This window comes from Macaca thibetana, chromosome 5 (genome assembly GCF_024542745.1).
Source record: "Macaca thibetana thibetana isolate TM-01 chromosome 5, ASM2454274v1, whole genome shotgun sequence".
Lineage (NCBI taxonomy): Eukaryota > Metazoa > Chordata > Mammalia > Primates > Cercopithecidae > Macaca > Macaca thibetana.
The window spans coordinates 82,261,795-82,277,674 of NC_065582.1; positions in this window are offsets into that span (position 1 = coordinate 82,261,795).

The window sequence follows — 15,880 nt, forward strand, 5'->3', positions numbered from 1 at the left end:
CATGGCCAACATGGCAAGACCCAGTCTCTACTAAAAATACAAAAATGAGCCAGGGATGGTGGCAGGCACTTGTAATCCCAGCTACTTGGGAGGCTGAGGCAGGAGAATTGCTTGAACCCAGAAGGCAGAGGTTTCAGTGAGCCGAGATCATGCCAACTACACTCCAGCCTGGATGACAGAGTGAGACTGCATCTCAGAAACAAACAAACAAAAATTTCAACTTTATATATCTTTGGAGTTGATCTACCAATAACTCCAAATTCCTAACTTTACAGTGAGGAAATTAAAGCCCAGCGATGGTGAGTGACTTTCCCAAGATCATGCCAATAGTTGGTAGTTAAGACCAAACTTTTCAATGGAATAAACTAGAGGTAGAAGTGGTAAGTTCTGTTGCTCGAAACCAGGAAATGCACTGATTTATTTTGGAGGAGCTCATTTATAGAGGACTAACTCACAAGACTGAATTACAATTTAAGTTTTGGCTAGATCTGTTAATTTTATATGGTCATAACCTAAATCTTCTTTCATTACCAGTAATTCTAGTGAGAATGATGTCATTTAGCCTTTTCCATACTCCAGATACTCTTATCACTTTTAGCAAAACTGGGAACTGAGGAATGTCTTTTCCATGGAGTGGAAAAGACTAACTTATTGACTAAAGTAGACATGACTCTAGGTTTGAAAGAAAGCACCTTGGTTAAACAGAAAAAGCTTCAGGTGAACAAAGAACCCTTATAGCTATTTCAGTTAGTGACCTTTTTGATCAAGGTTTTGACTAGGTAGACCATGACCACCTTTAAGTTATTCATATGTCCATGCTCTGGAAGAAAACCTTTTGGTTCTTCAAAAGTTAAATCACCTAAGGCAGATATAATTTATTTATAGAAATATACTCTTCTTTACTAACCTAAAGTATGAGGTGTTTTGGGGGCACAAGTTGGCTGACTTCTACTACAAGGAGCTACATCTTCATGAAAGACGGCATCCTGCTCTTTATAAATAGAGTCATTGTTCTTCTGTAGCCTGAGTTCTAGACACATAGGTCAAAACTCAATTTGGCCAAATTCACATGGGGTGGAAATCTTGGTATCTTTCATCATACCAAAACAATGTACAGTTTTAAAACTTAAAGCACTAAAGAAGCAAGTATCACTAACAATAACCTCAGGAAAAAAATCTGAAAGCCTGGACAAATTCTGAGTTAAATAAACACTATCAAAATTCCAGGAATATATTAGTCTTTTGAACACTGCTACCAAAGTCACATCATGGCATGTTGTAAAAGGTCCAAATGAATCAGAAGATAATTAAGCATCCACACATTCTTTGGTCTTCCAGTTTAAAAGGAAGAGAGAGGAAAGTGGCTAGTATTCTCATATAGGTCTTATCAATAAGACTAAGTTACCAAAGTAGAGCCCATCGAAAGTAGGACTGGTATAGCTCAGGTGGTGGAAAAGATAATTAAGGGTGGCAGGATGGGTTAAATAAAGAAGATACTGGAGATAAGAAAATACTCAGGAGGCTGTTGTCATCCAGATATGATGCCAGGAGGAGGGCAGGAGGGGGTTGTTTCCAAAGTCATCATAACTCTTATGGAAAGATTGGCCTCTGTAGATATGTCAAGTAAAAATCTGATAAAACATGGTGATTAGCTAGATCAGTAGAGGGATACAGATTACCAATTTATTTCAAACCTGGAATGTTAGAACTATGACAGATATAGACAATTAAAAATGGAATTTGGATTGAGGAGACAAGAAGGAAAGAGCCGCCATTTATTGACTACTTGCCATGTACCAAGCCATGTGCATTCATTATCTTGTTTAATGTTCTCGACAACCCTGTTGATTCATTGCTTTATTCATACACTTATTCATTGACAAACATTTACCAAGTGTCTATTGCAGATCGGGTGTTGTTCTATGTAAACATTATTATCTCCAATTTTATACATGAGGAAACTGAAGCTCAGACAGGAACAGTAATATGTCTAAGGTACCTAGCCAGTAAATGGCAGAACTGGAACACAAACCTAAGTTTAACGGGCTCCAGTGTCACCATAACTACTATATTAAACTGCTGTGAATTTTAGCTTTGGATTTAATTCAAAAGATGGCAACTGGCCCCCAAGAAAGCCTAGTTGTGGGAAAAAAACAAAACAAAAGATTGGAGGACATGAGGCTACTGGCATTGGCTAAATAAGGGACCGGGACATTTGGAATCAAGTGTGTATGTGGGGCATAAGGGGAGAAGCAGCTTTACTACATGAACACCTCAGTGAAGACACTGGCTTTGGCTAATGATGTGGAGGGTCTAGGGCTATAAAACCAACTATAGCTGTCGCTGAATTTTCTTGTCTCTAGGAGAAGAAAGGATGCTGTAGGGATGAGATAGATGCGTATCTCCTCTGAAATTCAGATATCCAGAAACTGACACACCGTATGATGTTAAAGATATCAATGGTATATTAAGTTATTTAACACAGACTAGATAAGCCTGTATTTTTTTTTAATTTGTAGTACTGTTCTGGTTTGAACTGTGTCCCCCAGAAACAATATGTTGATGTCCTAACCCCCAGTACCTCAGAATGTGATCTTATTTGAAAATAGAATTATTGCAGATGTAATTAGTTAAGATGAGATCATATTAAAGTAGGCCCTTAATCCAATACAACTGGTTTTCTTGTAAGAAGAAAAGAGACACACCTGGGAATACCCTGTGATAACAGAGGCAGAGACTACAAGAATGTATCTACAAGCCAAGGATTATCAAGCATTGCTGTTAACATCGGAGCAAAGAGAGGGGCATGGAACAGATTTTCCCACAGAGCATGCAGAAGGAACTAACTCTACCGACACCTTCATTTAGGCATCTAGCCTGCAGAATGAGAGAATGGATTTCTGTTGTTTTAAGCCACCCAGTTGGTGATACTTTGTTGTAGCAACACTAAGAAATAAACATAAGTATTTATGAAATTAAAAATATCATTCTTATGTTGTCCCAGGAATGTTCTAAGTGCTATACCAAATATACTAATTTGATCACCATAACAACCCAATATGCTAAGCACTATTATCTACATATTACTGATGAGAAAATTGAAGCATAGTGAGGTTGCATAACTTGTCAAAAAAAGATGTGAGATTGATACCCACATAAGTCTGGCCCCAGAGTCTACGTACCTAAACACCATGCTCTGCTCTGTTCCATTTCCCCAAGACTTCCTATTGCCCTTGCTTTTCAGGATACTATCCCAGGCCCCTCAGTTTCATTCCCAAAGCACTGACAATCTTAAATGACATAATCTCAAATGATGACAAGAAAATTAATTTGTCCACTGGTTCAGCATTTAAACAAATATTTTTCACAGTCAGTCTCACATTTAATCCTTGAAACTTTCCAGGGTTGGCCTAATCTTTTGTTTTGTGGAGTTTGTTGATAAGGTAGAACACACTGATTTGAAAAACAATTATATGGTATTGGTAAATGAATGCTGAACCATGGATGTTGAACAAACTGAAAATTCCAAGGGATTTTCATGTAATGTATACATCAGTTCTGCAGGATTCATAGAAGTTGCATTACTCTTTTGACTTTGGTTAACTGCTCACATATTGTTATAAAATAAGACAGAATAAAGCAAAATATTTGCTTAACTATATTAAAGACTGATGAGGGACTTCACAAGTTTGCTTAGGATGAGGTGCACATATTGGAGGGGAGCTGGACTACATCCTCTCTGGATGTTGCCAATTCTCTTTTGGAGTCATCTTTTTGCTTCATTATTAAGAAAGACAGGATACTCCCTTCCCTAAGGGGCCAAAACAGACCCACTCCACAAGAGGCCAGGACCAATGTGCCTTAACAAGGAAGCTGAACTAAGTTTGCTTCAGGGCAAAGCACTCCCACAAGTCCCATAAACTTTCCAGGAATCCACCAGATTAGCCAAAAGAAACAATGCTGTGAAGTTGAGGGAAAGGAAAGAAAGAAAAAGAAAAAGAATCCACATGCAACTAAACTATCTCTCTATGTAATCCCCAGCTGCCTCAAATTGGCAGTTCTATGAAGCAAGAGTTCAGAGCAAAAGCTATCAAAATTTTTTTTTCTGATGTGGGAACCTTGCATGTGAAAGTCCAAACCAAGTCATAGAACAATATGGAAAACACATGTAGGTATTGTTGATTGACTATGAGAACACAGTCAACCTCCTCTCAGCTTTGTCAGCTGCCTAGGGAATAGCTGTCTGACTTTCAGTTCCCATCCCCATGAAGCCCACAGGCAAGGAAGGAAATTAGAAGTCTGCGTTCTAGGGCAGTTTTCACTGTAGTAGATAAAACTATCTCCCATTTCCTGAAGACTAGAGAAAACTATTTAAAAATGTACAGACAAAGAAAAACACACACACATGACATAGTGGTCTGAAATACAGTGTGTTTTAATCGATAAAGGTCACTCTGTTAAATAATGATTTATTTATATTAAAATTGGAGATCAAGTAGTTGAGCTAAGGAACAAAATGGAGCATATGCTCCACAGGAAGAGCAATGTGGCTTCATTGTTTCTTCGAAAAATGTGGGTTCTCAGAACAGCAAATAGACATACTGAAATCTACATTTAACCTGTCCTCAGTTTTAAGTGATTTTACAAATATTAATGTAGAAAGATAAATGCAAGTGTATCAACATATAGCACATAAACAACTACCTAATTATGGTAATTAATCTGGTATGTTTGGTAAGAAAAAAATTAAGTAGTAGAGGCTATTCTATCCTCCATTCATTCAATAATTCAGTGAATGGGTGCCCTGCACTACGTGTGATACCGTTTTGCTTCTTGTAATGCAGACTTTGCCACAATAGGCTGAAACAGATCCCAGAACACAAAGCAACCACCACATCTGGTGCTCAAATGGAGAAAAATCCATCTGTTCCAACGGCGAAGTTAAATCTGACTATGTTCAGCTTCATAAATAAGAGAGACAGAGAGAGAGAGAAAGAGAGAGAGAGAGTGTGTGTGTGTGTGTGTGTGTGTGTGTGTGTGTGTGCGCGCGCCTGGGGCCATCCTTGCATTGCTATAAAGAAATACCTGAAACTGGGTAATTGATAAAGAAAACAGGTTTTACTGCTTACAGTTATGCAGGCTGAATGGGAAGCATCTGCTCAGCTTCTGGTGAAGCCTCAGGGAGCTTGCAATCATGACAAAAGACAAAGAGAAAACAGTTACATCACAAGGTGAAAGCAGGAGCTAGCAGAGAGGGAGATAGAGGGAGAGGGGGAGAGAGAGAGGGAGAGAGGGGGGGGAGAGAGAGAGAGAGAGGTGGTGGGAGGGGGGGAAAGGTCTCATACACTTTTAAATGACCAGATATCATGAGAACTCACTATCACAAAGACAGCAGCAAACCATGAGGAATTTACTCCCCTGATCCAAACACCTCTGGTATTAGTCTGTTCTCACACTGCCATAAAGAACTACTTGAGACTGGGTAATTCATGAACGAAATAGTTTTAATTGATGCATAGTTCTGCACGTTGTACAGGAAGCATGGCTGGGAGGCCTCAAGAAACACAATCTTGGCAGAAGGTGAAGGGCAAGCGAACACGTCTTCACATGTCGAAGCAGGAGAGAGAGAGCAAGTGAAGGAGGAAGGGTCACACACTTTTAAACCATCAGATCTCAGGATAACTCACTCACTATCAGAATAGCAATGAGGAAGTCCACCCCTGTGATCCAATCACCTCCTACCAGGCCCCTCCAACAATTTGACATGAGATTTGGGTGGCAGACACAAATCCAAACCATATTATTCTGCCCCTGGTCCCTCCTAAATCTCAGGTCCTCCTCATATTGCAAAACACAGTTATCCACTCTCAACAGTCCCCTAGTCTTAACTCATTTCAGCATTAACTCAAAAGTTCACAGTCCAAAGTCTCATGTGAGACAAAGTAAGTCCCTTCTGCTTATGAGCCTGTGAAACCAAAAACAAGTCTGTTATTTCCAAGATATAATGGGGGTACAGGCATTGGGTAAATGCTCCCATTCCAAATGGAGAAGCTGGCCAAAACAAAGGGGCTACAGTCCCCATGCAAGTCTGAAGCCCAGATCAGTCATTAAATCTTAAAACTCCAAAATTATGTCCTTTAACTCCGTGTCTCATATCCAGGGCATGCTGATGCAAGAGGTGGGCTCTCAAGGCATTGCGCAGCTCTGCTGCTGTGGTTCTGCAGGGTACAGCCCATCTCCAGGCCACCCTCACAACCTAGCATTGAGTGCCTGCGACTTTCCCACATGCAGGGTGCAAGCCATCATTGGAGCTACGATTCTGGGGTCTGGAGGATGGTGGCCCTCTTCTCACAGCTCCACTAGGCAGTGCCCGAGTGGGGACTCTATGTGGGGGCTCCAACTCCACATTTCCCCTCCATGCTGCCCTAGCAGAGGTTTAATAAACAGGGAATTCCAAGGGATCTTCAAGTGTAATTTTGGCAACAAGTAATTATTAATTAACATACCTATTTTATTATCTAATCCAGAATAAATGTATCTAATATATATCTTTTGGAGATCTGGCTATTATTTTAAATGTCCATATCATTTATCTGTTATATGCATAAAATTGAATATGAATTACAAATATATATATAGTTTTATATAAAATATATATTAAGTTTTATATATAGAGAGATAATTATATAGATACATATGTAACTTACTCTTTTTACCCACTTTTTTTATAGGCATATGGGGATGACAAAGACTGTCATATACACAAAGAAGTTAAATACACTTGTACAATGTAACACAACTAATTCATAAATGCATGTCTTCTTACTCCAAGTCCAGGCCTTTTCCCATTAGGAACATGGTTGCTTTCCCTATTTCCAAACATAGAAAAGTAAATATGACTCAAAGAACTTAGGGGTGTCTCAAATGAAGTTTAAGGTAAAATAATGATGGTGGATAGTAAAATAAAAGTGAAAAGTTATCTGTAGAACTCTGGGGCAGAATGGATAGGAAAAGAATAAAATCATGTATGTATTTAATAAAAGCTTTGTGGGTAAGTCTGATACATGATCAATATTTAATATTGTGTTTATCTATAGCGTTCAGCCCCATAATTTATATATACATCTAGCTAGCACTGAATATCACCAAGCATGTTCCAGACAATGTACTAAGTACTAGCAATACAACAAAGCAGCAAGCATGGATCTTGACCCTTCCCAAGAGGAATTTATTATGTTCCAAACTGAATCAAAATGAACACAAGGTAATCACCTCAAGAGAAAGGAGGATGTATTTGCTAAGTCTAAGGACAGGCAAGTAAATGCTAAAGAAAAAGTGTGTGGCACTTCCTCCTTCACCCTCTGTCTCTCTCCTTCTCCAACATTTGAAGACTCACTTCTTTGCCTTCCACCATGATTGTAAGTTCCCTGAGACCTCCCAGCCATGCTTCCTGTACAGCGTGTGGAACTGTGAGTCAATTAACCTTTGCCCATTTCCCAGTTCCAAAGTCACTTCCCCATTTTCAGGCATTTTTATAGCAGTGTGCCATTCTTTTGGTACCAATTTTCTGTATTAGTCCATTCTCACATGGCTATAAAGAACTACCTGTGGCTGGGTAACTTATAAAGTGCCACATATTTTTAAACCATCAGACCCATCTATCACAAGAACAGCAAAGGGGAAATCCACCCCTATGATCCAGTTACCTCCTACCAGGCCCCTCCTCCAATTCAACATGAGATATGGGTAGGGACACAAATCCAAACCATGTTAACCTCCCACCAGGCCCCACTTCCAGCATTCATGACTATATTCAACATGAGATTTGGGTGGGGACAAATATCCAAATTATATATAAAATCATGTATTTTGTAATAAAGACAAAGCAACTGCCAAAATGTATAAATACATTGCCAAGATTTGGCTTTCCTGTATTCAAATTGGAAGAATAGAAAGATAACACAAACAGTGGGCACCTGAGTCAGGATAATACTTTGCTGTTCCTTCACATTGGTATACTTTAAATAATCAAATATTTACTTATAGAAGATGCAGACTACTGTGTGGGAAGAGAATAGAAATGTAGCTCCCTTGTGGCTATTCCCAAATTCTCTAACATCTCAAAAGCTCTATTCCCACCGCACATTCTACTAAGAAAATAGTAGATTTACAGTAGGTGCCACCCTCTTTTAATGGCAGATTAGGGACAATATATTTCATGCTCCAAATGACTTATGAAACTATTATTCAACCATGTTTTCACTAGAAATGTTATAGTAATATTTTATATATCTTTGCACATATTTCACAACATTTTAGTAATCAATGATGTACTCTTCTTTATAGTTTAGTATTCATGTAAGTAACCCACCTACCCTGCTTCTTAATTCAGCAATATTTCTATAGCTATTCCATTTAAATGAGGAATGGTCTTAAAAGCTCTAAGGAGTATTTTTAAATTTGGCATGAACAATAACATCCCATCAAAGGAGATCTTCCCCTAATACTACTTCATCATATCACAAACTTGAAGAAAAGCTAAGAGTTTGTCTGTCTTGCTGTTTTCAACCAGCTTATGATGTGTGGGTGTGTAAGCTTCAAAGTTGCAAAAATGGAAGTATTAATTGAACATAAAATACTATAGGCAGAATGAAAAGATAGCATTATGCGTGAAAATAACCTTCGAAATAATAGAACCAAACTAAAACATTCTCCGTAGATCATCAGGTTCAAGTCGTTTCCAAGTCAAAGGAATTATTCCCCCAAACAGAACTGTTTGATCTACTACGAAAGTTATTTAATAAAAGATATACTTCAGCTTCCTCGGAACAAATCCTTCTGTGTATCTAACCTTTGTACATAGAAATTTCTCCCCTACTATTAACATGAGCCCTGTTTTGCATACTTAAACGTATGAACACAGAAATTATTTAAAATCATTCTTGGCAGTTCTTCTCTTAACCAGAATGACACATGCCATGATGATCTTACAACGTGCAGCAGGAAGTGGCTAATGAGGTCATCCTAGCACCTATAACCTCTGTCAAAGAGGCCCATATTTTCTGGTGAAATAAGGCCACTGGTCTATTCATTTAGCTCAGTCTTCCTTTTCATCTAAGTTGTTATCACAAAATTCCCAAGTATTGTGTTTACAGCCACAGATTCTTCCTTCAAATGAAATAGGCTCATGCAATTGTCTATTCTTGTAAAAGCTGCTACTAATTGTTTACTTCCTGATATTGACCTCAGAATCATCCTGAAAATTATTCTCTTCCCTCCTCTTGAATATGGGCTCAGTTGATGAAGAAAAATACAATTTGGAAAAAAATGATTCAGGACATCTAAAGAGACTGGGCTGACCAGGAAAAAAAAAAAAAAAAAGTGCTGGAGATTATGGCTCTATTTGATTTCAAAATGAACAAACTCATTAAAATAAATTGCTTCATGCAGAAAATGTATAAAACATATGGAAAGCAGAATATTAAGAAAAATATACATAACATTTATGAAAACAATTATTCAGTTTGGCATTCAAAATTACACTTCAGTGGAAAAGATAAAAAGGATATAGGAAGTGCCAAAATAACATTTCTGACACCACGTTTTGTATATACCCTAAATTGGATCTAATGTAAAGTAGAAAAACATGTGGAAAACCTAAAATCAGTAACATAAATGAAGGAAGTGCAGTGCCTTAAATGCATAACACTTTAAAGCTAGAAAGAACGTCAGAAATTATTTATAAACACAATGCCTCATTTTACCAAAAATCCCTGAAGTTTAGAGCCGTTAAAGTTCTTGCCTGAGGTAATACAGCTAGTTAATGAGAGAACCAACATGCCTCTCAGTCCTCATGCTTCTCAGTCCAGTACTGTAATCTCCATTCACACTTAAAGTAACTGATAGCCTTTATTTTGAGATAGAATAAGGATTTTGTACACCGGTCATAGTCCATTTTCACATTGCTATAAAGAATACCTAAGATTTGGTAATTTATAAACAAAAGAGGTTTAATTGGCTCACAGTTCTACATGTCTTGGGAGGCCTCAAGAAACTTACAATCATGGAGGAAGACAAAGGAGAAGCAAGCACCTTCTTCACAAAGTGTCAGCAGAGGAAGAAAGAGCAAGAGGAATCCCACTTTTAAACCATCAGATCTCGTGAGCACTCCCTCACTATCACGAGAACAGCATGGGGCAACCACCCCCATGATCCAACCACCTCCCACCATATCCCTTCCTCCACATCTGGAGATTATAATATGAGATGAGATTTGGGTGGGGACACAGAGCCAAACGATATCACCTGGGTTGCAATCCTCTGCTTTTCCCTCCCTGCCTCTGGTCCAGCTGTACTCAGCCTAACCATGTTTTTGACCCAACAATACAGAAACAAAAGAGGGTGTCCTCATGCAGCATTGTGGCTGTAAGGACAGAAGAATAGCAGCTACCATCTCGGAGGGCAGAGATGACATGGGGAGATGGCAGGACAGTTATACAAAACATATGTTGTCTTTCCTTATCTACATTAACTCAGTTTGATCAATTTGAATTATACATAGTAGATGCTTGGCAATTGCAATACTACTCTGATCTCTTTAAAACTGGAAAAATGAAAAGCATTATATATTAACACAAAAGGAAAGTATCATAAGCAAACAAGGCATGACTATGACTGAGTCTCACTCTAGCAAACCAATGATTATGCATGGAAGTCCAGCATGAGAAATAAGCAGAGATGGCTAGAAGGAGGCTATTTGCAAATTTTTAAGGATACCTACTATATTTCAAAGGTTGTTACCTGGAATGAAAAGTAGCTACATTACATCAATTTCCCATGGACAGCAGCAATGAACTCCTTCTAGTCCAACAGCTTCCTTGAGCCCCATAGTGAGGTTATGCACACAGTGAAGCTGCAGCTGAGAAAACCTATCAGAGGGTAGGGCCACATGGAGTTGTATTTTTTAGACCACAATTTTTTATCCTCAGGTAACACTGTGTACAAAAGAGAAGAAGTGGGGAAACGTGGTATTCATGCAGCCTATAGTGCCAGCACTGTACTGGCCTATGTAAAGTAGACAAATACATCTTTCAACATTGTGTTTTATATTTATACACAAGTGGGAAAAATAGATTGTGCTCTTCATGATCAGCAAATCTATGTGAATCATGAAAGGAAACAGAGGAGAGCATATTACCAAATGTACTATAGGTACAAATCACAGCAAAAACTTCAAAGATGCAACCAAAAGCTCAAACACATTATTTCTTTTATAACTTATTGATGCTGAGAACCGTTTAGTGGTCCACAACACTGGCATCAACAAGAATACTATCACTTTTGTTATTATTATCTTTTCAACTTTCAAAACATTGGAAAAAATTTTAAAACTAATTGCAGAAAATGAGCTAAATATTTCAAAGAAAATCTGCCAATACTATTTTCTGTCCTCTCAAGTACCTTATAGCCATTCTGCATATTTTTGCTTCCCAATATGCCTTGGTATTTCAACTACTAGCAAGAATGCTGTAAGAATCAGACTGCACTGACAGTTTGCATTGTGTTAGGATTGACGGCTAAAAATAATATTTTAGTTTTTGTAGAGGTATTTTTTCTGTTTCAAGTTTTTCCTTCAAGAACTGCCCTTTTCATCTGGCACAGATGCCAATAATGGCTGTACCTCCATTGCCAGTGGGATCGGAATGACACCCCATTAAGCCAGTCAAAATACTGCATCGCATTTAACATAGTAATTGATCCAGAAATGAGAATAACACTAAATAGAATCAATCAAAGTCCATTTGAAGGTTTTATATGGACATAAATAGAAAAGAAATACCTTTCTTACCTTCAGAGATCTTGAGCATGAAAAACTATGTCAGCTTAGAGCTTCTGGAGGCTATCTTTATTGCAACATGGAAAACACCTGACTGAGAAGCCAACAGAGAAACGCAAAGCTTAGATGTTATAGAAACAGTTTCCTGTAACATCATGAACACCTGGATTCAGCCATACCTGAATCTAATGCATTGCTTGAAATTTCCAATTAAAAGTGGCAATAAGTTTTGGCCTTTCTTTCTTTGATCAAGTTACTTAACTCAGGTATAAGAGTATTAACTAATACCGGGCCTCAGCAAAGGCAGTGAGAAAATGAAAAAACTAATTGTTATAATTAACTTCGTAACACCTCATAATACTATTTGTATTGGTCAAATGGTGCGTGTATATGTATCACTGACTCAGCTTAAAATACAAAATTATTAGATTTTTGTATCATGTGAATTAAAAAAGTTACTAAGGTGAGCATTTAAGAGAAATTCAGTACATATTTATAAGAAAATAGATGGAGATGATTTGGCAAAATAAAAAAAATTATCTAACTCTTAATTCATTTATTCATTTACAAACATTTACTGAGCACCTACTCTGTACTATGTACTGCTTTAGATTCTGGGAACACAAAGTGAACAAAATCCCTGCCTTCATGTGGTAGATGATGAAACAGGAAATAAGCAGGACAAATGAGTAACATAAATAATATGCTGTATTGTGATAACTGTTAAGGAGAAACAATAAAGCAGTAAAAAAAAAAAAAAAAAAAAAAAAAAAAACTTAAGTTGTTTTTTAGTGGGGAGGCTATATTTAAAATGTCATATTCAGTGGCCAGAGAAGGCTCACTAAGATGGTGTCTTTTGAGTAAATACCTGAAAGCAGCAAGGGAGTGAGTTAAGTATATGTCTAAGGAAAGATCACTTCAGATAGAGGGCACAGAAAGTACAAGACACTGACAGGTTTCTAGAAGAGGAGTGATATGGTCCATTTATGTTTCAACAGAATCACTTTGGTTGCTGATTTCATAATAGACTGAAGGAAGGAAAAGGTGTAAGCAGAATGCCCAGTCAGGCAGTTATTGCAATAATCCAAGTAAGAGACGGTAGTGTCTTGGATCAGGGTGGTTATAGTGTGTGTCTTTTGAAGGCAGAGCTAATGCTTACACATAAGATATGGAGCCTGAGAGAAAGAAAAGAATTAAGGATAGCTTCAAAGCTTTGGGCCTAAGCAACTGGAACAATGGAGTTTCCATTCAATGAGATGGTAAACTCTGTAGGAGGAAAAGGATTTCCCCGGTGTCAGTGGGGGTAGAGTGTGTGTGTAGAGGAGGGGTATAGTGGTTTGGGGCACATTCAATTTCAGATACCTGGTGGAGATGTTAGAGAAGGTGTTGGATATACAAATCTATGACATTCTATTGGGAAAAGTCCCCACTCTTTAAGTGTGGGTTGTACATAATGACTTCCTTCCCAAGAATAAAGTATGAAAAGGAGGAGCAAAGTAACTTTATAGTGGAGAAATCTGGAAAGTCGTACCTGTGGTGGTTAATAGTAAATGTCAATCTAATTGGATTGAAGGATGCCAAGTATTGTTCCTGAGTATGTCTGCGAGGGTGTTGCCACAGGAAATTAACATTTGAGTCAGTGGACTGGGAGAGGAAGACCCTCCCTCAATGTAGGGGGCACCATCCAATCAGCTGCCAGCATGGCTAGAAAAAGCAGGCAGAAGAAGGTGGAATGAGCAGACTTGCTGAGTCTTCCAGCCTTCATCTTTCTCCCATGCTGGATGCTTCCTGTCCTAGAACATCAGACTCCAAGTTCTTCGGCTTTTGAACTCTTGGACTTACACCAGTGGTTTGCCAGGGGCTCTTGGGCATTCGGCCACAGACTAAAGGTTGCACTGTCAGTTTCCCTGCCTTTGAGGTTTTGGGACTCAGATTGAGCCACTACTGGCTTCCTTACTCCTCAGCTTGCAGACAGCCTATCATGGGACTTCTTCACCTTGTGATCATGTGAGTCAATTCTTTTTAGCAAACTCCCTTTCATAGACATATATCCTATTAACTGTGTCCTCTAGAGAACCCTGAATAATACAGTGCCTCAGTAAGATGACAGAGACTAACATCAATAGTGGTGAGTCATATACTCTTAATATGATGCAATGAAAATGGCACTTTACCTCTGTGGTCTGCATCCCCCAAATCCACAACCCCAATCCCTAAAACTCATAACCCCCAAACCTATGACCCCATGAGAAAAACATCAGACAAGTTCCAAGTAAGGAACATTTTACCAAATACTAACCAATATTCTTCAAAACTGTTCAAGGTCATCAGACACAGAAAGTCCAAAAATCTGTTACAGCAACAGGAGCCTAAGAAGATATGATGACTAACTGTAATACAGTATCCTAGATGGGAGCCTAGAACAAAAATGTGGCATTGCATAAAAACCTGAAAATATGGATTATAATTGTTAAAAGAAACACTTCAGCCAAATTAAATGTAAAGGAGTTTAGTTGAGCAATGAACGATTTGTGAATTGAACAGGCCCCAGAATCAGAGCAGATTCAGAGAGACTCCAGTGGTGACTCATGGTCAGAACAAATTTACAGACAAAAAGTGGGAAGTGATGTATAGAAATCAGAAGTCAGGTACAGAAACAACTGGATTGGTTACAGCTCAGCATTTGCCTTGTTTGAACACAGTTTGAACACACGGCAGTATACGAGTGGTTGAAGTATGGTTGTTAGGATTGCCCAAGACTCAGCTATTGTTACAGGTGCATACTCCTAAATTAGATTTTCAATCTTCTCTACCTATTAAGTTAGGCTGCAGTTCATCCACAAGGACTTAAATATAGAAGTATGGAGCCCTTCTCAGGCCATATTTAGTTTGCTTTAACATAATATATCAACATTGGTTCATTAATTGTGATAAATATTCATGTGAGATGTTAAAATAGAAGGAACTGGATATAGCTATGTAGAAACTCTCTATACCTTCTTTGCAAATTTTTTGTAAGCCAAAAACTACTCTATAATAAAAAGGTTATTTTTAAAAAGATACAAAGGAGCATCACCTAGAATAATAAAGAAAAGCTACTGTCCTAGAAGCTAAGTATAAAGAATATTTTTTAAAGAGAAGAGAATAATTTGCCTTGTCAAATGCTTCTTCTATTAATTTCCTGTTACCATTGTAACAAATTGTCACAGATCTAGTACTTAAACCCACACAGATTTATTATCTCATAGTTCTGGAAGTCAGAAATCCAAAATGGGTGTTGCTGCACTAAAATTGAAGTGTTGGCAGGGCAGCATTCCTTCTGGAAGCTCTTGAGGACAATCCATTCCCTTGTGTTTTCTACCTTTTAGAAGCTGTCTTCATTTCTCGGTTTGTGGCCTCTTTCTCTGACTTCAAAGCCAGCAGTATGGCATGTAAAAATCTCTTCTCAGCTTCTGTTGTCACATCTTCTTCTCCAACACTTACCCTCTTGCCTCTCTCATATGAAGATCCCTGTGATTATGCTGGAGTATCATGGATAATCCAGGATACTCTCCATCCATAGTTTAATCACATATGCAAAGTCACTTTTGCCATATAAGGCAACGTATTAACAAATTCCAGGAATTAGAATGGGGGAGAGCAAAAGAGGTATTATCCTGTCCACAAAGGATGAAAATTGGCCATTATTGTTCATTAGAAGTCATTACTGTTCTTGACAAGAGAAATTTTAACTAAGTTATAGGGTGAAAAATTGATTGGAGTGGGTGAAAAGAGAGAATGGAAGTAGAGACACTGGAAACAATTTATATCAATCACCAGCAAGGAATCTGCTGTAATGGCATATTAGTTAGGGTTCACCAGAGAAACAGAACCAATAAGTTAGAGATTTATTTTAAGGATTTGGCTACTGTGATTGTGGAGGCTCCGGCAACAACAAAATCTGATGGAGGAGGCCAGTAGGCTGGAGACTCAGGAAAGAGTTAATGGTCAGAGTCCAAAGGCAGTCAGGCTGGAGACCATGAAGTACTTATGTTGCAGCTGTAG